The following is a 24,819-nucleotide window of genomic DNA, read 5'->3' on the forward strand; positions in this document are numbered from 1 at the left end:
GTACTTGGGAGGCAGAGGCAGGGAATCTCTATGAGTTCAAGGCCAGCCCGGTCTACAGAGCAAGTTCCAGGACAGGCTCCAAAAGCTACACCGAGAAATCTTGTCTCAAAAAAATAAAATTGCTCTTTAATTGTTCCTGGCTGGTTACTGTGTGCCGATCCCCAACCCCTTCCTCCTGCATCACACCATATCTGTACGCTATTTCTTTCTTTAACCCTCCTGCCAATCAAATTCATATAATTCATTTCAGGTAATGACAGAAAATGCTAACTGTGGCGATTAGCTCATCAACAGCTTCAGGAACCTGCTGGAATTTTCCTCAGAAATCAGTGCATTCAACTGTGGTGTGCTGATTGAGATAATGAGCTGCAAGATGAAAATTAAGAAATAATGGAATAGATATTTTTTTTTCTTCTCTCCATTAGGAGAAAGAGGAGGAAAAAGAAGAGGGGAACCAAACTCATACATTTCTCACTTGTTTCTTCCCACAGCTCAGCAGCCTGGCACAGCTCCTGCCCCTGTGTCCCCTAAGCAGGGTGAAGTTAGCTAGAAGGGAAAGAAAGCCCAGACACTTTTTCTTGGATGCCACGGCTCACCTCTTAGGGAGAACAGCTATGGTGCAAATCTCAGTACCTTTGGCTTTTCAGCCGCCCAGTGGGTTTCAGTTGTGAGATTTTTAAAGATTAAAAGAGAGGCTTTGGAGTGTGGAATGTGGACACATTGTGTATGTACATGTGTTTGTGATTGCCTGTGTTGGTGACATGAGTGTGAATTCCGAAGGACTCGTTTCTGGAATGTATCTCAAACAGTATGTTTGCAAATCCAGATGGTTCACACTCTGGACACTTTACCACAGGCATGACAACGCTCACGAATCTCGGTGGACCCTGTGGCTTGTTTACTGAGATGCTTTTCATCATAATGAGCAGCGTTATATGTGAGCCTGCTTTCAACGGCCGTTTTTAGTGTACAGAGATTGCAATGGCACTCAGAAAACATAAAAAGCCTGTGTGAATACTTGCATAAATCTACAGCTTGAACTGAGATATACACAAATATATAATCAACAGCTTGAAACTAATTAAAAATGAGGCATAAATTGATTAAACTTCACATGGAAAATATTACTTCCTAAATATCATTATATATTAGTATATGTGTGTATACACGTACACACACACACACACACACACACACACACACCTGCAATAGAAGAAAACATTTCTACTGTGGGTGCATTTCCCTTTTTCTCATAGTTTTCTGTCGTTTTATCTTCCCTTGCTTTACAGTTTATGGTCCCTTTCCCAGTGAAGACTGCTGGATATGATAGGAGGCAGCCTCGCTGTGCTGAAATGCCCAGAGGTTCTGAGTTCAAGTCCCCCCACTCTATCCTAATGCGTTAATGTTCTTAACTCATTTCTTTAACTTTGTGTGCCTTGTTCCCATGAAGAAAGGAGACTCCTGGAAATTGTCTTAAGGAGATAATGGTAACTGGTTCTCTGTATCATTAGACCTATTGAGATTCACAACTTTGTTAGCTCTAAAATGTCCCCACATTTCAATGTCTCTGAACCTGCATTGTCCAATGGTGGCTAATATATTATGCCACGTTGGCAGTACATTGTTTTCCTTAATAGTGAATTAAGCAATGGTGCTTCTTACAATTGTGTCTAGACTTAATGGAATGTAGTTGAGATTGAAAATATTTACCTTGTATGTGATGTCATTCAAGATTCTTTTTTGTTGTTGTTGTTTGTTAGTACAAGATGGACCATGGAATTAACCTCCTTGGCCTGCTCTGAACATGTAAAGAAAGTCACCAAGTCCCAGACGACTTGAAGGGGGGACTAGAGAAGTAGGAAAAAATGTCATTCTCCTGCTTAAAAGACCCCTGACGGGGGACCTCCTCCAGCTTTTGCATGAGGGCCCTGAGTGTTCACTGTGCATCCCGGCAGACCTCTTACTTAAATTAAAAAATAAATAAATAAATAAATAATAAAAATAAAAATAGAAAAAAATTTAAAAATTATTGATTCTGGGGCTGGAGAGATGGCTCAGAGGTTAAGCACACTGGCTGTTCTTCCAGAGGTCCTGACTTCAATTCCCAGCAACCACATGGTGGTTCACAACCATCTACAATGAGAGATCTGGTGCCTTCTTCTGGCCTGCAGGCTGAACACTCACTGTACACATAATAAATAAATAAATCTTTTAAAAAAATTATTGATTCTACTTCTTTAACCTCCTGCCACAGGCAAGGAAGGCCCTACCCTCTGACATAGAATCTTGAATGTTGTAAGTTCTTGAAAAGCCTTTCCAAGCACAGGGAACAATGAGTGCAGAGTCTATATCGTTATAATCTCTTCTCAGAGGGTATTCACACACCAGCCTTTGGAGGGTGCCATTGCCTCTGTCAGGTTGGGTAACTGATACTGCAATTTGGGAAGGTTAGATTAAATTTTAACCCAAGGAAACCGGGCTGCCAGTCTGCTCCTATTCTTGTGTTTCACCCCTATAGCCTTCCCCATCCCTTCTCCCCACATTATCCCCACATGAGAGAAAACACAATGTATTCGTCTAAGTACAGCTTATTCCATTTAATATAATGATCCTCAGGTCCATCCATTATTCTGTAAATGACATAATTTTATTCTCTGTTACAGATAAATAAATATCTCTCTCCCCCTTCTCTGTGTGCGTGCGTGCGTGTGTGTGTGTGTGTGTGTGTGTGTGTGTGTGTGTGATTTTTTGTCATCTGCTCAGTTGTTGATGGGCATCTGCAATGGTTCCATATGTGTGCTGTTATCAGTTGTGCAGCACCAAACAGAGATGTGCAGTTTTCTGTTGCTCTGACTTAGACTTCTCTGGCTAGACACTCAGGAGTGACATATAGCAGGATCACTTAGTGGCTCTAGTCTTGGATTTTGAGAAGGCATAGTACTGATTTACACAGTCACTGCCTTGCTGTGGAATGTCTTTCTATATGCTGTGAATATATGTTGTTCTCATTGATTAATAAATAATTAATAAATAAGCTGCTTTGACCTATGGTAAGGCAGCTAAGAGGCAGGTGGGAAATCCAAGGAGAGAGACAGGAAGAGAAGGCGGAGTGTGGAGAGACACCAGCCTGCTGCCCAAGGAGCAACATGCCAGCAGACCAGTAAAGCCACAGAACACATGGCAAAACAGACATGAATAGAAATGGGTTAAATTATAAGAGCTAGCTAGTAAGAGGCCTGTCATAAGCCATACAGTGTGTAATTAATATTAAGCCTCTGAATGATTGTTTTATAAGCGGCTGTGGGATCTCGGGGCCAAGTGGGACCAGAGAAAACTTTCGACTACACTGCCTGCTTTACATCCAGCATCGGTGTACAAGAATTCTTTCCCCACACCTTCACCAGCATTTGCTGGCATTTGTTTTCTTGATAACAGCCATCCTGACAGGGGTAAAATGGATTCTCAATCTGATTTTAATTTGCAGTTCCATGATTTTAAATGACAGGATTCACAATCCCTTAGGGGATACACTTCTGGGCATGTATGTGAGGCATTTACAGAGAATATTGTCACATGGGGGAAGATTCAACATGAATGTGGATGGCAGCATCCCAGAGAGTGGGGGGCGGGGGGCAGGCAGCATAGACTGGGTAGGCTGAAAAGGCCCAAGTGAGCACCAAGATGTGAGCAGGCTTCCTGCTGTCACAAGTGGGGTCCTGCTGCAGCCACCATACTGTCAACACTACAGTGAGCTGTATCTCCTCCAAACACCACATACACACTGTGTGAGTGGAGCACAGAGTAAATGCTTTCATTTCCAACACCACATTTATGATTCTATTTGAAAGATAGCATCCAAGCGACATGAAAAGACATTTTCTTCCACTAATTTCTGATGTACAAACATTTGGATATTTTACAAAAAGAATGTTCACACATAAAATAACTTTGTGATTGTACATGGTGACAGGGTTCCAATCTACCCAGCAAGGAGGGTGACTATGCCAGCAGCCTGAGCAACAGTGTGGATTCAAAGACAGCACAGCCTCCAGAGCAAGATCTTGTCTCAAAAATAAAGAATTGGAAGCTTCCATTTCAACAAAACTTTCCCTTATTGAGTGGCCTTTCCTAGAGTGTGTGGTCACAGGAAGAGAAGGGTCACTACTCCCGAGGATGTTAAACACATATCCAGGGACTGATTGGCCATTTGTATTTCTGCTTTGAGAGGTGTTACTTGTTGATTGAATGGCTTCATTTTGCAGCACTTTCTTTTTGAGTCCTTTACAGATCTCAGATCTCAGTTCCTTATCAGATTGTGTAATTGGCAGGACTTTCTCCTTTCAGCTGGCTCTGTCCACTGACTGCACAGCCTTTTGGCTCCATTTGTTTATTCTTGCTGATATTTCTTGGACCACTGGAGTTCCTCACAGAAAGCCCTTGCTAATGCTAACACCGTGAAGTGTTTTCCTTGTGTTTTCTTCTAGCAATTTCAAAGTTTCAGGTCTTACCTTAAGGTCTTTGATCGATTTGGAATTGATTTTTGGGTGGAATGAGGGGGAAAAAGAATCTCGTTTCATTCTTTTATATCTAGTTGCCCATCACCACTTGTTAAAGACACTCTTTTCTTCGATGTATGTTTCTGATGTCTTTGTCAAAGATTTGGTGGCTGGAGTTACACCTGTTTACTTCTTGGTACACTGGCTCTGGCTGCTGTTTTGTTAGTGTGATTCTGTAGCATCATCAGGCGTCGTGATAATTCCAGCATTGCTAGCTCTGTCTAGCGTTGGTTTGACTCTTTGTCTTCCACATCAATCTCAGGATATTTTCCTGGTTCTGTGGAAAATATAATTGTAATCTTGTTGGAGAATGCATTGACTTTACAGATTGCTTAAAGCAATAGAACCATTTTTAAAGCAATATTAATTCTGTGATCCATAAATGTGGGTGCTTTCTCCACCTCCTTGCATCATCTTCAGTGTGTTTAAGTTTTCACTTCCTTACCGCTCCCATTAATCTTCTGTTTTCCCCAGTTTCATGTCTACTTTCATGTCGTGTCTATGAATATTTTTGTTTCTACGTGAAGTCTAGGAACCAGAAATGGAAGAAAATATACAGTATTTGTCTTACGGAGACTGGTTTAATTCAGTAGAATTCTCTCTGGTTGCATGTGTTTTCCCACAAATGGCATATGTTGCTCTTCTTGATGGCTTGAACTTTTCTGTTGTACAGACACATGCCACATTTTGTTTATTCATTCCTTTGCTGCTGGACACCTAGGTTGGTTCCATAACAGCTATTTTAAATACCGCAGCAAAAAATCATTGATATGCAAATATCTCTGAGTTTTAACCTTCTTGGTTAAGCTTATTCATGTTTGTTTATTTGTTTTCTTGAGTTCATTTGAAATGAGATTATTGATTTAATTTCTTCCCAGGCAAGTTTTTTGCTGGGAGGAAATCTGCTGATTTTTGTATATTGATTTTTTTTCATACTGCTACTTTGATGAAGGTGTTTATTGTATCAAAGTAGTTTATTTTTAATTTTAGTTATAATTTAAGTTACCTTGTTATTTATTTGAGTTATAATTCCGGTATAGATTTTAGCACCTTTTAGGTATGAGATCATGCCATCTGCAAATAGGGATAATTTAACTTCTTTTTTTCCTAGTTGTATCCTTTTATTTTCTTTTACCTTTTTGCTCTAGTTAAGACTTCTAGCACTACACCAACTTAGAGTAGAGAGTTTTAGAGACAATGCTTTTAGTCCCCCCAGCCTCCATAAAGTATAATGCTAGCTATAGGTTTGATTCATATATATGTTATGATTGTGTTGAAGAATGTTATTCATATTCTAGTTTCTTCTGGGCTTTGAGAATAGAGATGATGAGCTTTCTGAATGCTTCTTCTTTGTCTACTAACATGATCATGACTTCTGTCCTTATTTTACTTGTGTGCTGGATTCCATTCACTGATTTGTGCATGTTGGATCATTCTTGCATGCCTGGAATGAAATTCAACCTGGTGGTGTCTAATCTTCTTCTTTTATTGGGTGTTTTTATAGCAATGTTCATCAGGGAAACAGGCTATAGCTTTCTTTCCTGGTTGTGTCCTCTTCCAGGTTTGGTGCCGTGGTAACTTATAGAACAAGTCTGACAGTGTTCTTTCACTCCCTGTTGTAGGGGACAGTTTGTGGAACATTGGTGATAGCTCTTCCTTAAAGGTCTGGTCTAGTTCAGTAGCTAACACAACAGTAGAACCCTAGTAGACAATCCACACTGACTACAGGTATTTTTGCTTGTCATAATGAGAGGTAACTACTAACATCAACTACATAGAGACCAGGAGTGCTAAACATCCTAAAATATGCAGGGGGGGAAGTATCTGTCTGTGGTGTTTTGAAAGAAAATGGCCCCCATAGGTTCATAGAGAGTGTCACTGTTAGTAGGCTTGGCTTTGTTGGAGTGGATGTGACCTTGTTGGAGGAAATATGTCACTGTAGAGGTGGTCTTTAAGGTCTCATATATGCTCAAGCTACAGCCAGTGCCTCAGTTCACTTCCTGTGCCTGCCAATCAAGATGTAGGACTCACAGCTCTAGCACCATGTCTGCCTGCATGCTGCCATGTCCCACCATGATGATCATGGACTAAACCTCTGAACTGTAAGTCAGCCCTAATTAAATGTTTTCCTTTATAAGAGTTGGCATGCTCATGGTGTCTCTTCACAGCAATAGAAACCCTAACTAAGACACTGTCCCCTAGTGTCAACAGTACTGAAATTGAGAAACCCTGTTCTCTTCCCTTCTTCTTCTTCTTCTTCTTCTTCTTCTTCTTCTTCTTCTTCTTCTTCTTCTTCTTCTTCTTCTTCTTCTTCTTCTTCTGCTCCTGCTCCTGCTTCTTCTCTCTCTCTCTCTCTCTCTCTCTCTCTCTCTCTCTCTCTCTCTCTCTTTGGTTTTTCAAGACAGGGTTTCTCTGTGTAGCTTTGTGCCTTTCCTGGAACTTGCTCTGTAGACCAGGCTGGCCTCAAACTCACAGAGATCCGCCTGCCTCTGCCTCCCGAGTGCTGGGATTAAAGGTGTGCACCAACAATGCCTGGCTGTTCTCTTTTATTCATAGAAAGGGAAAAAAGAGGTCTGACTGACTTCTTTAAGAAGTACTCTTGCAATCTCTAAAATGGGTCATTTCTACTTTGGGTGAATCATCTGATCGTGACCTCATCTTATAGACAGACACAAGTGTCTTGTCCTCTCTGTTGTTTTCTTCACTCTCTCTTTTCATTTTTACTCCTCAAACTCCTGCAGACTCAGTTGCCTCCAGTAATTGGACCATATCTGCCCCCTGCCTAGGATTTAAACAGCTGGAAGCTTGACTTTGACAAGCAGAAATCAGGAGTCTTGAAACTCTAGGAAGCAAAATTTGTGCAGATGCTTAAAAATATCCCGCCTCAAAGTATGTCAAGGGGTGGGGGGAAGCCTCTAATCATAAGCATTAGGGGATATTCTAAAAATGTTCAAGTAGAATCTGAAAAATCTAACTGAACATCTTCTCTCGGTTTGCTTTTACATGAGAATCAGCTTGAAGCATTCAGGCTTAGACTATTAATTTGTAGGGCCCTTCAATAGGGACACCATCTTCCCTGTGCTGTTTTAACTTTAGTTATCATTCTCATGGTGTTTTGATTCTTATGTCAATTTATTTTTATCATACTTCTGCCTCTATTTCTGTTCTTCAATCTGATGTAGGAAAACAACTTTGGTGGGCACTCCTATTGTGAATATTTGCATTTTTGAACAGCAGCTGAATGGCACCATGAGCTCAACTAATTTAAAATTATGAGCCTTGCAGGTAGCAATCAAAATGATTTTGTACAGATAAAAATTACTACGCTGTGCAGGAGACCACAGCAGTATGCTCTAACACATGAAAGAAATCAGCCATAAAAGTAAGAGAAGCATGGACATTTGCCTTAAACAAAAAGAGCTGTTTTCAAAAAAAATTCCACCAGCACACTGGAGCTGTTTGTATTGTTATAGTTTGTGAATTGTGATTATGTGCTTTTTCATAAATTCATTTATGAAGAGGTGTCCCATACACATACATACAGATGTATGTTCCTCATGCAATTTTCTAGTTATTGGTCAGTGTTGCCATACTTGTGATCACCAGTTAAAAGTGTATTAGTAGACCTTATAAAAATGAATTATCGTATGAGTATGGTGAGGGATTTTAGAAGCTGACAATCTACTCCAGGCTTCCAATTACCTCGTATCTGAGCATGCTAAGGCCATTTCCAGCACATGTTATGTATTTCCACACTGAAGTATTATTCTTTAAAGAATATTTTTTTCAGTCACTCAAAAACAATAGTAGGGTCATCCAAGCAACCATTTCTGAAATTACTGAAAAATATCCCATAATTGGTATCAATAACAAATGAAGGGATTTTGTTCATAAGAAAAAGAAAATCCACAAGATGGAAAGAAATGACTGTGAGAAAGGAACCTTGCCCATTAAGACATGATAATAAAGGGAAAAAATAGAACAAAAAATGGCAATATTTTCAACTACAGAATTTGAATTGCTTGTATTTTACTTCAGTTTCCTTTTTACTTAGGGAGAAAGTAAAGTAAGTCACTCCCTTGAGTCTCAGTATCCTCACAGGTAAAACAGGGTGAGCAACCAGAGTTAGCATTTGATGTAACTGCTCAAAGGAGGTCTTCGGGATAGAGCACCTTCATGTTGCAAGGACAACATTATGTATCCAGGAGGAAGCATGGCTACCTGGCCCCATCACTGACCCTGTGGTCAGATCCTGAAAATGTGTACTCTTCTCTCCTCTTGCTTAATGATTCCAAGCTAACCGTCTGGAGATGAAGAAAGTTAACCAAACTGATGAACCCATGATCTCTTAGCATCTCATACTCCAGATTGTTGCAGGGTGGTACCCACTGCTATGAACTGAAGAAAATGGCCCTGCCGTCACTCTCATGTCTACGTCAAATAAAATGACGACGCTAGCAACTCATAATCTTTTCAATACACAAACGGTAGCTGACTTTCATTGACTGCTTCTCTAATGTCAACAACAAGCCTGAGTTCTTCACACTGCTCTGATTTAAGGCTCACAGCAAATCAATTAAAAAAAATAGTAATGGGAGTATTGTGACTCCTACTTTACTTATGGAGGAACTGAGGCTCAACAAATTCAGTCATCTGGGTAGCTCAGATCATAAGATGACAGAGTTTCAGGTTTGAAAGACTGTTACGTTACAACGACTGGTCACGCACAGTGAAGTGGCACTGAGATATAAGTAGACACTGAAGACAAGAACAAGAAAGAAGTTGGCAGAAAGCATTACATTCAAGATGTCAGTCACATCAGGTTGAGGCTTGAGGGAGTCGGAGGAGGCAGTGCACCTGGCCTGCCAGCAAACCAGCTAGCTACTCTAAAAGACAGGTATGTGTGGTGTTATTGTGTTTCCCAAAATGTTGTGCACTCTAATAAACTTATCTGGGGTCAGAGAACAGAACAGCCACAATATTAAACATAGAGATTAGGCAGTGATAGCACACGCCTTTAATCCTAGCATTCCAGAGGCAGAGATCTGCCTGGATCTCTGTAAGCTCAAGGCCACACTGGAAACAGCCAAGCATGGTAACTCACACCTTTAATCCTAAGAAGTGATGGCAGAAAGCAGAAAGGTATTTAAGGCATAAGGATGAAGAACCTAGAGCTGGTTAAGCTTTTATTTAGGCTTTTGAGCACAGTTCAGCTGAGAGGCATCCAGCCTGAGGAAACAGGAACAGCTGAGGAATTGCCAGATGAGGAAGCTGGGGCTTGTTCTGCTTCTCTGATCTTCCAGCATTCACCCCAATATCTGGCTTCAGGTTTATTTTAATTAATAAGACCTTTTAAGATTCATGCTACAGGTATGCTCTTCCCTTTGCGTGACAGCCAATCGGAACAATAGCCCCCAAGTAACTCAGATCTCCCATGCAGGGAGATGGGACAGGCAGAAGCCCTGGTGTCAGGCAGAAGGGAACTGGCTTCCCAAGAAGGGATGTCACCAAGTTCCCACAACTTGTCAGCCCACCCTGCAGGACCGACTGGATCCAGAGAATGCTGGGTGGGATGGACTACACCCGGACAGGACTGCTCCATTATGTCAGCCAGACTTCTTGCCTTCTGTTTAAGTCTAAGCTTCATATCAGGCTCTCACAGACAGACTCAAGGATCACTGGTTCCTTTGGTTGTTTACGTCTTATCCTTTAGGGCTGCCAGAGTCCAGACTTTACCTAAAATCTGCAGCAACAGAAGTCATGCCAAAGATAAAGACGGAAACAGGTATGAAGAGGTGAACATGAACCCAGTATGCTGAGGCAGCTCCAAGGACAGAAGGCAGAAAGGAGCCGGTCACTATAAGAAAGAGCCAGGGCACAGTCCAAGCTCCCAAGGGAGCAGAAGCACTGCCCATCTCTGTTCACATGCTATAAAGGATAGGTTGTCATTCTCTCCTCCTCTCTCTGCCTCACCAGGTAGCCTTTCTGGGCTTATCAAAGTGTAAACAAGGCACAGTGGATTTCCACCTGACTCATTGGTCTAAACCACCACCGAAAAGGTTTACTGAGTGAGGAAGGCTGAATAGTGCCCATTGAGAAGTTATTTATAGACTTCCTTTACCAGTGTTCTGTTCTGAACACCATCTTTACACAAAAACAACATGTTTGTATTGTTTTGATCACAAAGCATGATTTTAAGTGGTAGGTGTTTTTGAGGAGTTTCTCCAGAAGGATTTCACACACATAAACAGCATCGGTGGGAACTCTATAAGTACTGTGCTCATCCCTGCTCTTGTATAAGTTATTGTACTGTTTGTGATGTGCTGGCCTTGTGAATTGTCTCCTACTTGCTGCTGAAGCTGTGTTGAGTCATTTGTTTCCTTGGTGCGGGATTTTTTTTCCCCTTGTTTTCATATTTATGAATTTGTCCCCCTGGGAAACATCAAGGTCAGTTTCTGACATTTGTTTCAAGATGCAGAAGGTTTAACCAAGAGTGATGTTGATCACGCTGGTAGTCAAGTATAGACCTGGGTCTTAAATACGTATTTAAAAACTGAGAACACTGAGATGGGAACACAGAATAGGGCAAAGGAAACAAGAGAAAATGAAACCAAAAAAAAGAAAAAGAAAAGTAGAATGAAATATGAACTTTGTGTTCTTAATTCCCAGGGTCCCACTTTGTGAGATGGCAAGACCTGATTTCTGTCATTGCTCTTCTGAGTTAATTAGAAGAGTCTAGAAAGAAAATAGGACAGTGCCGGGTGGGGGCGGCGGCGGCGGCGGCGGCGGCGGCGGCGGCGGCGGCGGCGGCAGCAGCAGCAGCAGCAGCAGCAGCAGCAGCAGCAGCAGCAGCGGCGCACGCCTTTAATCCTAGCACTCAGGAGGCAGAGGCAAGTGGATCTCTGTGAGTTCAAGGCCAGCCTAGGCTACAGAATGAGTTCCAGGACAGGCTCCAAAGCTACATAGATAAACCCTGTCTCAAAAAATAAATAAATAAATAAAATAAAATAAAATAAAACAAAAAAAAAAAAGAAAGAAAGAAAGAAAAAATAGGATGGTGATACATAATAGCTAACAAATTACATTTTCAATCATTTCAGGGTCTTAGTTTAGTCCAGTGGTTCTCAACCTTCCTACTACTGCAACCTTTTAATAGAGTTCCTCATGTTGTGGTGACCTCTACCATAAAATTATTTTAGTTGCTACTTTATAACTGTAATTTTGTTACTGTTATAAATATAATATAAATATTTTCAGAGCTAGAAGTTTAATAAAGGGATCACAGCCCACAGGTTGAGAACAACTGGTTTGGGTGTTTTACTTCTTTGGGGGCTATAATGATTTTGTTTGTTTGTTTGTTTTGTTTTGTTCCTTTTTCAAGATAAGGTTGCAATGCCTAGCTCAGACCACTCTGTACCTGTCATTTTCCTGAAGTAACTGGTATTACAGATATGGGCTACCATACTCAGCTATTTTTAAAGAAAGTAAATAGCAAATCTAACTTCAAGAGAAGGTATTAGCCTATGGACAACTTATTGAGTGCCTTTCTAGGCTCTTGGCTAATGGCTCTGGAACCCCAACAATGTCCTCTGCACACAGAAGCACAGGACAGGAGGTAAACAGAAAATACTATGCATGGTATTCATCAGCTACCCTGCTACTGGGATAGAAACACATGATGAAAAATAGGCTTCAAGCTAGCAATCACATTCCGTACAAATGAAAAGACAAATGGAAGCCGATGTATACGAACATAAGCACGATGAGACAGCTGGGATGGTAACTTCACTTGGAAGTCAAAAGGAAAAGAGCTTTGGGTGGTCACAGGAGAAATGCGCCATAACAGTGAAGTCCAGACAGACATTTTGGACACTCAAGGCTCTGAAGATTTAATGCCCAAGCATCCTTTTTAAGAGAACATGATCCACAAAAACAAGGGAATAAATCAAGAGCCAGATTAAGGAAGCAGGGGCTCCAATAACAGATCTGGGAAGGGAAATCCCTGGAGATTGACCAATCCAGGTTAGAGAGAAAGGGGGGCCATGGGTGAAAGACCACCAGGAAAGAGGGAATCCGTAGGGTAGCCAACCAAATACAAATCATCTTTACAGGAACACTATTGTCCTTTTCTTTGACTCTTCTACCCATTATTTTGTTTTTGTTAGATTTATTTTATATGTATAATGTTTTGCTAACATGCATGCCTTATGCCCACAAAAGTCAAATGAAGATATAGGTTCCCCTGAAACTAGAGTTTTAGATTGTTGTGGTCCTCCATTAAATCACACACAATAAGTAAATCTAAATTTTTATCTGTCTATCTATCTGTCTATCTATCTATCATTTATCATCCATCATCAATCATCTGTCTATCATCTATCATCAATCATCTATCTACTATCAATACATATGCTACCTATAGGTTTACCTGGTATCATAAGGGTAGGGTGCCAAGGAATGAACTAGCGTCCTTAGAAGAAGAAAATCAAAGCTCTTGTTCTCTCTCCATTTCCTCCCTGACTAGTTTTCATCTGCTTTACAGGGTCAGCAAGAAGGAGCCACCTATTTCTAGGGTGTGAGCCCTATTAGACACTAGACTGGCTAACACATGTAACTGAGTCTTCAAGTCTCCAACTCAGTGGGAAATAAAGTTCTGGTGTTAATGCCACCTTGTGTATAGTATATAGTCATGGCAGCCAGAGCTGACCAAGGCAGAATTTATTGAGCAGTTTCTATATGCCCAGCACTGGAATAAATGCTGAGGATGCTAGAAAAAGAAGGTACAGTGTTTGCTTTGGGGAATGATAGTCTAGCTTGGGCAATGATACATTGCTAAACATTTCAATACCAATTGACCAGTGCTGCAATAAGCCAGAAGGCATAGGACCATATGTCCAGGCAAAGGGATCTTCCAATCTGTTATCACCAAATGACTGTTTAATCACTTGTGATTACAGACTTGTGATCACAGACTTCTTAGACCCTAGGAAATAGTGAGTTTCCTTGTGAGTTTGGCTGCTTTCCTGTCCTTTAACAAAAGACAAATCATTGCACCTACTCTTGGGACAATCAAACGTTTCTAACGTTTTGTTTCTAAGTTTATCAACTGTTAGTTTAATGATAACATTGGTCATGAATGTCTGTATAAATGTAGATCAAACAAGGGCTTGTTGCTTGAAGCAGAAAGAGAAAAGAACCAAATGTCCATATTCTATTCATATGATGAAAAAACAGTGTGGGAAACCACAAATATAATTACCAAGTCTAACTCTAACCCAATGCTTCTCAGATGATAGCAGACGAAGAAACACATGGTCATCTTGATAAAAGGCATTGTCTCAAAAGCCAAACAACCCAAGCAAAACCAAATTAATTAATTAATTAATAACAAAGGAAAATAATCGACATCAGTAACCAAAGTGTCAGTATCTCTAAAGTTAATATTGTTTCCACAGCTCGTTCATACCAGTGTTTTGCCAGGATTGAAAGTGGCTGAGTGAAGGAAGCCAGATAAAAGCCACAGAAGCCCAATGTAGAAGAGCGAACAGACGTCAGCATTATGACTTGGGTTCCATGAGCCAAGTTAGCAACTTGGAAGGAATGCTAACTAGCTGTGTGGCCTCACATAGTACAGTGCACGTAGCCTTGCTCACCTTCAGTTTTTGTAGCTGTAGGTTGGGATAATAATGGTCCAGTTATCCTGAGGACAAAGTGAGGTCATTTATAGGACATACATGGTAAGTCTTTATCAGCTCTTCCATTAATACTGACATTAAAAACCGTAGGGAAAATGTGAATTAAGCCAGTCTTGTGGGGTGGGATGTAGAGACGAGACACTGATATGGACCTTGAAGGAAGATAAAATTAATGTGAAGGCGATTGCGACTTACTGTCATCCCAGCACAAATTGGGTCAACAGTCTTCAGGGTAGATTAAATGGGGTGTTTTTGTGTTTGTGTTTATTTCTTTAATATTTGATAGAGAAAATGACCTCAACTAGTAGATTTGGCTAGGGAGGTAGCAGAGGGTGGGGGTGGGGGATAGGGAAGTGTTGGGAGTTGCTCTTGAATACTGTTGATGAGTTTTGGAATGGTTTATTGATCCTTCACACCAGAGCTTTGATATCTTAAGAAAAGATCCCAGCTCTCTTGAAACCATGACAAACCAGCCTGGGTCTACTGCACAACAGCTCCGTTTACTGTTAGTATATAAACATTGGTTTGGCAATAATATAGAACACAAGAGCCAGAGGGCCCCATTCATAAGGAAGCTATTTGGATAAGAAGAAATGCCACTACAAACCCAGTTTGTCTATGAAGTCAAATTAGAAAAAAAGGCATCAATTTAAAGGGTGATGTCCACATCAAGAAATACTTTGGATATATGAAAATAACTTGGCTAATTGGCTGTGTGGAAAATTCAAGAGTTCTTGCAAACTGGTTAGTTGTAATTCCCAAATTATTCAAGTGGTGGGTAGATGAGTAATGCTCAAAATATGTAGCAAAATGGTAGAATCTAACAAAACTGGTACAATACAGAAATTATCTCCAGTCAGACCCAATGTCAGCTCTTACATGTGGTTTGACTGTTCTTAGATGGAACCACTGATGACCACACTGGGGTGAGCATCATCTCCTCTCTCTCTCTCTCTCTCTCTCTCTCTCTCTCTCTCTCTCTCTCTCTCTCTGTGTGTGTGTGTGTGTGTGTGTGTGTGTGTGTGTCTATCTCTCTATCTATCTTCTATCCATCTATCATCTATCTATATCTATCTATCTGTCTATCTATCTATCTATCTATCTATCATCTATCTCTCACCATTCTTCTCAGAATGGACTTTTCCAGATCTTTGATTTAAAACTTCAAACCTTTCCTTTGATTAAAACTACAGCAACAATATCCATTTTTAATTGCAAAGGTATTTGAGAGAAGAAAAGATTTTTTTAATTAAAACTTTTCAAATGATGATCAATGCTCTAGTCCTTTCAAAGTGATCACGTAGAACATTGCTAGCATAATATTATGGGAGAAATGGCAGAGTAAGACAACAGAGGGAAGGAACAGTTGTCCTTGTGCAAGCCCTATCTATGGCCAAACCAATGCCAAGTCAATGACAATGATAACTAACATGTAATTCTGCCAGACACCATTTTCAGTGTTGCATGTATAAATTATTCATTTAACCTCCACAGCATCCCTACCTACTGTGTGTGTGTGTGTGTGTGTGTGTGTGTGTGTGTGTGTGTGTGTGTGTGTATCTGAAGAGTCAAACTGAATTTCCTTTTGGGTTATACTTCACAGCATTTTCATCAAATGTAGGGTTGTAGATTAGGCAGATGCCAAAGCCATCTGGCCACACTCTATATAAGCCAGGTTCCTGGCCAGAGTTTTCCAAGACATCATCATCACCTCCTACCTCTGGAATGGCTCCAGAAGCACAAGGTCCTATGTGGGTCACAAGATGATGATGATGATGATGATGATGGTGGTGGTGGTGGTGGTGGTGATGCTGATGGTGATGACGATAATGATGTCAATGATGATGGCCGAAGAGGCAACAGCAGCCATAGGGTGGCCCAAACAGGAGCAAATATCAACATTCAAAGTCAATGTTGTCAGTGGTGGGATTTTCTGCTCTGAAAGTTTCACCTTCCTGAGTATTCACAGTGAGAGCTGAAATAAAGATTTATCCAGGACCCCATCTGAAGGGAATAGGTGGAGACAGGATGGGCAATAAGGTTTTCTCTGCATATAGTTTCTAGATAGTGGTTGTGAGGAGAGAAAATGTTGGATGTGGTACTTTGAGAAGAGTACACATCAACATACCTTCATTCCACAGTTCCCTCTCACATACCTGAAATTCCACAGGAAACTGACCTACTGTCTGGCAACCCCACCTTTTAAATAAATATATGCATATGGGTGATTAACCTTAAGTAAATGTATTTTGAAACCTAAAGCAGGGAAGTAAGTCAGATATTTGCTATAAATCTTACTCTATATCTTAATACCTCTGTGCCCTAAAGCAAAGTAGTAACATCAGGGTTTCTCTTTTGTAAAATGGGCTAATTCTTATGTATCAGAACGTTGTGAGAATTGCATGCACACATAGACACACACCACTTGACAGAGAATCCAGTTAAACACTACAGCGTCAGTTCCCTCCCACATCCTCCAACCCAATTAACCTCCTCCTCTTGGCAGACAAAGGGAGAGCCCTTTGCTGAGATCAAGCCACCTTGCCTGTGCACAGTAATCACCCACACGCTTTTGTTTGCTCCACTCCCTTCACCTTTGACCCGGTCTGCTCACTTCAGTTCGCAGTGTGGTGAGCCAATCTCACAAAGAAAGGGGACATTTCCTACCTTTGAAAAGAATGGGCAGAGACCCAGCAGACTTGTGGTGCCTGCCATTTCCCATCTGTAAATTTCTCAAAATACTTTCCAGTAAATGATCTCTTAGGGCTCATAGCACAATGAATAATGCTAAATGTCTCAGTCACTGTGTGCCTTCTAAGTAGAATGGTTTAAGAACACGCGGTTGCTAAGTTATGAATGGGAGATGGGTTTTGCCAGTCTTCTATTTGCATGTGTGCTAGAATCTCAGAGGCATTGCAGAAATGAACCAACCAGTAAATGTTTATGCTTGATTCCAACAAGGAACTGATAGTGTTGCTGTGGGTGAAGTCCAGGGTCACCACCAGAATGTGGAGCTGCCTTAGGTCAGCAGGCTTCAACAGAACGGACTGGCGTCTCAGAGCGGATCTTCCTGAGAGCATTTTAAGAAACAATTCTCACTTTCACTGTTTGAAATATCACTGTGTCAAAGTTGAATGCTATGGGTTCCATTGTGAATGGACCTCCCACTACCGTTATCCTAGTGGGGTGGGGTGGTCTTAACTCCCAGACCTACTTACTCCCCACCCGCTCAGCCAAAATGCTGCAGGATCCCACTATTGTGCAGAGCCACACGCCTTTTTCCAGCCCTCCCCGTTTGTCTCCCATCCCCTGCCAGATGTATTTAAACAGGCTGCGCTGGGGTTGCGGCAGCTCTCTTTATCTCCCTACACATTCCTTCCTCTGCCTATTCATGCTGCTGCAGAGGGCTGGACCAACTTCCTGAAATCTTGTGGGATCTGGGGGCTTTTCTCCCTGGAGTGTGGCCTCTGAGCCTCGTTGTTTTGGGTAAGTAATTTCCTCCCTTCTTCTCACTGGAGTCCACAGAGCTTCCTTTGCTCAGCGTGATAGCCCCCTTGCACCACTGAGAAGTTTGCCTGCGTCCTGGACCCTCCCTATGCTCTTGAATTTCCTGCTGTCAGAATGCAGGATTTCCTGACTGGAGATGTATATGGCTGAGGCACAGCTAGGTTCTATCCTGACCACACCTCACAGGCATCCTCTTCCTCACTGTACAATATATCATATTTATGTCCCAGGGTGATGAGTTCTGTCCCTCTGTCTTTACCTTGATGTATCATTTCCTTCATTCCCTTGGCTGAACAAACCACAAAATCCTTCATCATCTACTTACTCTTAACCCTGTTCTGATTTGAAAAGTTTTTCTTTTGTGTGTGTGCTTCAATCTTTAATTGGAAGGACTTCTTTAAAATCAAGTTTAAATAGGTAGGAAGGCAGGTGTTACATCCAGTTTAAGCCCGCTAAGACCTCTTCTAGTATCCTATTACAGACAATGGCTAACTAAAAAATAAAAAGATTGGTAGAAACATCTACGAGCCCACTGTCTGCTCTCTTTTGGACAAGTGTGGGTCCCATTGCATATCCTGACAGTTCCCACGTTCCTAGACTCCTCAGCAAGCTCTAGCCTTACTGTTGGAGCAGAGCCTCAGAGGGCCCCTCCTTCAGTTACGTCCATTGCTGCGGCACAGCACCCAGGTTTTCCACAAGGACAGAGTAGGGTGGGCTCCAGACAGTTAAGAGACGCCTCTGTTGGCTATAGTAGAGTCACAAGGTCAAAGTACATTTGGCCATGAGCAATGCTGGCACCCCAAGACCGGGCTTCCCTCCAATCCCAGCTCAGTCAGTGCGGCTCCTCAAGGTCAACTCACTCATCCACAAGGCAAAGCTCACCCCTGAGTTCCTACAACTGAATGGGCCTGAGTGCTAACATTGACACCATCTTTTTCTTAGGCACATCCCTAGACAGCAGAGTGTCCGCAAGAGGAGCCTATACACTGGAGACTCCTGAGCTAGCTGCTTCCTACCACAGATGCCCCAGGGCAGGAACCAATTTAGAGATCCCAGTTCCATCTAAACTCACAGAACTATTTGGATAGCTTCAATCTTTCTCCTTATCCCTGGGTCTTGATAAAGCATCTCATCTTCATCCAAACAGGTTTCCTTAACTTTGAATCCAAGGGAATAAGGCCCTGGAAATCTCCTTACAGGATCCAGACAATGGCTGTGTGAATTATTCATTCCCTCTCAGGAGACTAAAACCTCCCACTAACCCAACGCAGTGAACAGCCTCCTTGTTCTAGATTTGGAACTCCCTGTGATCACCCTGCCACCCCGCTGTATCCAATGTTTACAGCATCTGGTGCAGAATAAATGTTCTGTCTAAATCGGTTGGTTGGATGGATCTGGTGCTCCTCGGCCATCTCTTCTTTGAAGGTGGCATTTGTCTACTCCAACTCACTGTTGGATTTTCCCCATTAATTCCTGCCTTTATTGATAGACTCCACCAGTTAATGCTCACAGCCCCTCTGTTTGTCAGTTGTTATCGTGACATTACCTGAGAGAAATCAACTTGAAGGAAGGCGGAGGGGCATTCTTTTGGCTGGTACTTTCAGAAATTTCCACCTGTGGTTCTGTGGCATTCTTGCTCTGGGCATTTGGTCACATAGCACACTATGGTGGAACCATGATGTGACAGACAAAGGGAGCAGCCAGGGTCCCCAGACTCTCTTCAAAGGCACTTAACTCCTTCTACTAGGTCCAACTTAAGGGCCTACCATTTCCAAGCAGAGTGGTGACTAAGCCTTCAGCACATGGAAACAGGGAGATGCTCAATGTCTTTTCTTTAGCATACTGCTTCTGCCCTGCAAAAGTTCACCTCCAAGCCAGTCCACCTCTAAGTGTACCCAGAGTCCAAACTGCTCCAGCACTGCTCAAAAGTCCAAGGGCACAGTCTCTTCAGAGGAACAAAGAAAATCCTTAGCTCTTGGCCACTATTTAAAAAAAAAAAAAAAGAGCAGGTTATAAACTTACCCCAAGAACAGGTTAAATGTCCCCATTCCAGAAGTGGAGAATGGATGTGTAGACCAAAGAAAGTAAAAAACACAGCAGAGAAAACACTAATGAACAGTGTTTTACATCTGCCACACTGAGCATAGGAAGGCCTGGTAGGAGCTCCAAAGGGCTTAGGACCTGCAACCTTTGTGGTCTTCCTGGCCACAGTCCATATGTTCATTCCCTGTGGGTTGGCTCTACAGCTTCCTTTGGCACTACGCCATGATCCTGGTATCTCTGAGTCCCTGGAGTCTGCACATTTCCCTGTCAGAGCTACTTGCAGACTTTGCCCTGTGACACACTTTGCCTTTGGAAGCCTCTGTGACCCCCATCCCTGTGCTTATAAAGTCAACGTTGCATGGGCATTATGAAGGCTTGCTGGCACAAGGGTTACATCAGAGCCCCATGTCTACAGTAGGGTCTGCCTTCCCCAAATGCTAACCACAGGGAAGTGAATCCCAAGGAAACAATTTTGTAGGCTTCCTTGTGCATGCAAGGCGCCCTGAGATTCTCTTCTCAAATGAAAATATTTAAAACGAGTTTAAATTTTCAGAACTTCGAGACCTGTAATGGGTGGATTCTTGAAGATTTTTGAGATGCCTTCAAGGCCTCATTCCCATTGTTCTAGAAGAAATTATTTGGCTTCTTTTTCATGGCACTAGCCCGGAATGTCACATGCCTTTCTCTTTTTGGGTAAAATGCTACGTTTCAGATCTTTCAACTTGGTTTTTTTCTCTTCCCTTTTCCTATTTGACTGACAGCAGCTAGCATCGATGTGCACGATGGAGCCTCAATTTTGTGGTACCTTGATACTTTTTCTGCCTCGATACTCGGCCACACGTGGCATGGACAGTAGTCAAATTCTTTGCCAGTGTGTACCATGGAGGGACGCTAGTCCAATTTCCAACAGTCCTTACTCCCACCTGAAACCTCTTCCTGTTCTGACTGAGCCCTAAGCGACCATAACCCTTACTGTTCACATCTCTATCAGCACTATCTATTTATTCTAGAAAAGCCAGCATTAGACACTTCTATTGCAATAATAAAACTCAAAACTTACATATGGCACAGGGAGTGGGAAACGAAAGCGTGGTAATTCCTCTCACCAAATCACTTCCCAGAGAGCAAAGGGTGGGAAGCAGCTTAAGGAGGAAAAGCCAGGAAGCTGAGATTCGCATCAAGTATCAAAACCCAGGAGATGCTGGAGCTGCAGTGGCTATCACCAGCTCTCAGAAAACACTCAAGGGTTTGTCTTGAGGGCTGGGCTTTTATTGGATGATAGCAAACAGTGCCTCCAACCTTGAACCTAACATGCTTAAAGCTTAGGAAACAGAACTGGGATGGTCACAAGATTACAGGGTCCTGAAAAATCTACTAGAAAAACCAGCAGATGGGGAAAAAATGAGGCCTTCACAAATAAGGCTGCAGAGGGCCCTGCTAGTCTAGCGGCAGATGCCTGTACCATAGGGCAGAGCAGCAAAGGGACCTGTTTTAGAAGGCCGAGGGCTTCAGAAGGTGGGAGGGGCAGCTGACAAAGGTTTCTTCGTCTCTCCCCTGTGCAGTTAGGGCTCTGCAGCACTGCATAAGGAGTCTTACTATATAATAGACAAGATCTCACCTAAAAGTAAACATTGTCACAGCTTACACCACATCCAATATTCCAAAGTAAACCCTTCGTGTGTGCCTTGATAAAACACTTACCTGGAAACCTAGATTCCAATGACTGAAACTGATTTTTCATTTCAAGACAGAATGAGTATCTTGAAGTTTCGGACATATGCTTTAGCTCACACTTACAAGGAAGAACAAGAGGACATGAAGGGCTCCACAGCCAGGTGAATATCTACCCTATTCAGCAAGGTAGAAAGCTATACAAGGAACACCGAGGAACGTCAAGAGATACTCCAAATGAATTCGTGTATGAGTCTAAAGACACCAGATCTCCCCATGGCAGAACTATGTGCAGGAAGCTAAGGGAGGAGGCCACTTTGGTCATTCTCGATTTTAGAAGCTCTACATCGAAGACAGGAGTGACTTGTGGGATGATGCCTGGGTGCCCAGTGGTTTCATAGGTATATTCTAGAGAGATCATCATGTTCATCTGAGGCCCCCCTTCCTTCCTAGCCTCAGATGGCCTTCTGCTTGCCTACCATGAACTAAAAGGGCCTGCTTCTATTCCAGAAGGGATCAGATTTCTGTCCATCTTCAAGTATCCCTGTGCTGTACAGCATGCAGGTCTGTGAGCTTCAGGCAGGTGAGCCTATGGCTAGGGCAGATGGTCTTCATCTGCTCTCCTCTAGCCATAGCAACAGAGGTCTCCAAGTAAGCATCATAGATCGGGAGCAGAGGGAACTCTCAGCAGATCAGCATCAGTTTTCTGAGATCCCTCTGGAATGCTGATGAAGTATTGCCTTCAAGGCACTCTAGGTTTCCTCTTGCCTGGATCTTCAGAAGGCTTCTGGCCCATGGTGTCAGCTGTAGTCACAGTACTAACTGGGAATGGGCTCTCTGTTAGTCATGCTTCCATCACTGGGCAATAATGGAGTGGATCAGCTTTAAAAGAGTCTAGTTCTAATTTGGCTCAGGGCTTCCGAGGTGTCAATCAATGGTTGATCATCTATTGCTTTCAGTCCTGTGACAAAGTGATGTACTATGGTAGAGACGCCTAGTAGAGCAGAGCTCACCACATGGTAGGTAGGAAGAGAAACAGGAAGGGGCCAGAGTCAATGTCTCCCCCAATGTCCTTGGTGGCCTGACTTTCTCCCATTAGGCTCTAACTTAAAGGTCTCTCCCCTTCTCACAGCACCCTCATCACAAAGGCCTTTAGGGAACACTCAAAACCCAGCTATGCGCTTGTCCACAGGTGATGTCTGTACCTGAGGCTCTGTGCAGGCAGATTAGGCCAGGGGTCTGTCTCTGGGAATCTCCTGAGTCATTTGAACAGATGCTCTCAGCTGCCCCTAAGGGTGGTAACAACTCTGCCAGCCCTGGAGTCTCTTCGTTAGTTTTTGTTGATGTAAGCTACTCTACCTGGAGTGAGCCACACCGTGTCGAGGCTGAGCTGTCCCTTTGGTTCAGCCATACCACCCCAGGCTTGCTTCCCTGCCCACATTTTCTTGAGTCCATACATTCTGGGACCCCTTCCAGCCCAGCTTTCTGCTTCCAGTAAGTCTGAATATAAAACTATCTCACTAAGTCTGTAAGTACATTTTTCTCTTTTTCAAAATGGCTTCATTCAAAGTAATGGAAAATCAAGTCCGGCTCGTCTGTGAAATTTGCTTTACATTGTATATGGATACTCCCAGCTTACCAATGAATACCGACCAGTGATATTCACATGTCCTGGGATTAAAATGCAAGAGATTCTGGGCCCTCGGCTGGTGCAGTCATCCGTCTCAGTTGGGGACTGTGTTTCACACGGGTCATGTAAGCTTAGTTTGAACTAGCTTGTAGTCTAGGTGTTTGTTCTGTTCAGAGTCGTACACATGAAAACTGCCACCTGTGGCATCTTTTAAAAGTTGTCACAGGTTCTCACTCCAAGACTTGAACATAAAGCAAAGAAGAAAGTGAAAGAATGTGCAAACACCATCTTCACTTGCTACATTTCTAGGTCATGTCATTATATGACCTTGTGGTAGAAAGCAGGAGTTTGCAAAAACAACATTTCTTAAGTAGGCATTTCTTAACAAAGGGCCTAGGATTGAATGATACAGCTTTGTCTCCACCTGCAGGAATGAAGAGAATTATTTCTGGGTTGAAAATCCATAAAGCCTCACCGACTGCCATTAAAAACGAGGTATAACTGCTAACTCCTACGGTTTACTCACTCATTTTCCTATAATTAAGTAATTATTGGAGCCAAAGTGGGTCAGTTAAAAGAAATGTCAATCAATGTGTTTCTTTTGTAATTAAAAAAAAGATTTATTTAAAAAATGTTTTTATTTTACATGTATGGGTGTTTTTCCTACCTGTATGTCTATGCACAAGTGTTTGCAGCACCTGGGGAGCCCAGCAAAGGGTGTTGGAGTTTCTGGAACTGAGTTGCAAATGGTTGTTAGCAGCTTTGTGGGAGCTGGGAACTGAAACCAAGTCCCCTGCAAAAGTAATACATACTCTTTAGCCACTGAGCCCTGTCTCCAGCCCTGATTTCCTAACTTTCTAACTGAAGCTCTATATTGTACATATAGAGATGTCCGGTCATCCGTGCACAGCGTCATCAATGGTGAACGACCACCAATGGATGGTTGTGTAGATGCTGCCCACAGCCAGACTAAGACATCCCCTGGGAAGCTCTCCCATGATCTGCACTTGCTTTTACGTAAGAACCCAAATTCTTAGTTCTTTACCAAACCATCAGTCACAGATTGCAGGAGAAAGGACGGTGGGTGAGAGATGAGAAACGGGGTGTAGGGCATGCTTTTGTCCCTGAGCATCGTGGCCCAGGAGCTACCCCCAAAGGACCATCACCTGCGTCAGCTTCCATGGGGCTAAGGTGTCAGCCCCAACCTTCTATCCTGCCTACTGCGGCTTGGGATGCTCTCCGCTGGGCTCTTATGCCAGTCTGGATCTAGCTTTATCTTCATGTAGGTGAGATTGTTCCTTAAGACTCATCCATACAAACACTACACGAAGACTGAGGTTTTCCTCCCTAGATATATTTTTAAAGGATTTCTCATGGAACCATGGCTCACAGTATTTAGGGAGGAGTCTTATCTGACCAAGGTGAGAGTGAGGTAGGTACCCACAGGTTCCCACCATACACTGGGTGGGAATCAACATTTTACACTCACATCAAATGAGCAGTTGAGTCCTTTGCATGTGGCCCAAACTGTAAGTCCTCACCAAAATAGTTCCATATCAGTTTTGGGTCACCTGAAGCTTCTCTTGCCCAGGATCTCATGACTTTTGTTTCAGGGAGTTTACCAGTTTTTGTTTCAGACAAATGGTTACAGTTAGGCCCTTTCCTTGTCTAAAAGGAGAAATCGACAGTGTTCTTCTCTAACCACCTCTTGAGTCCC

This window comes from Onychomys torridus, chromosome 6 (assembly GCF_903995425.1).
Source record: "Onychomys torridus chromosome 6, mOncTor1.1, whole genome shotgun sequence".
NCBI classification, from domain to species: Eukaryota; Metazoa; Chordata; class Mammalia; order Rodentia; family Cricetidae; genus Onychomys; species Onychomys torridus.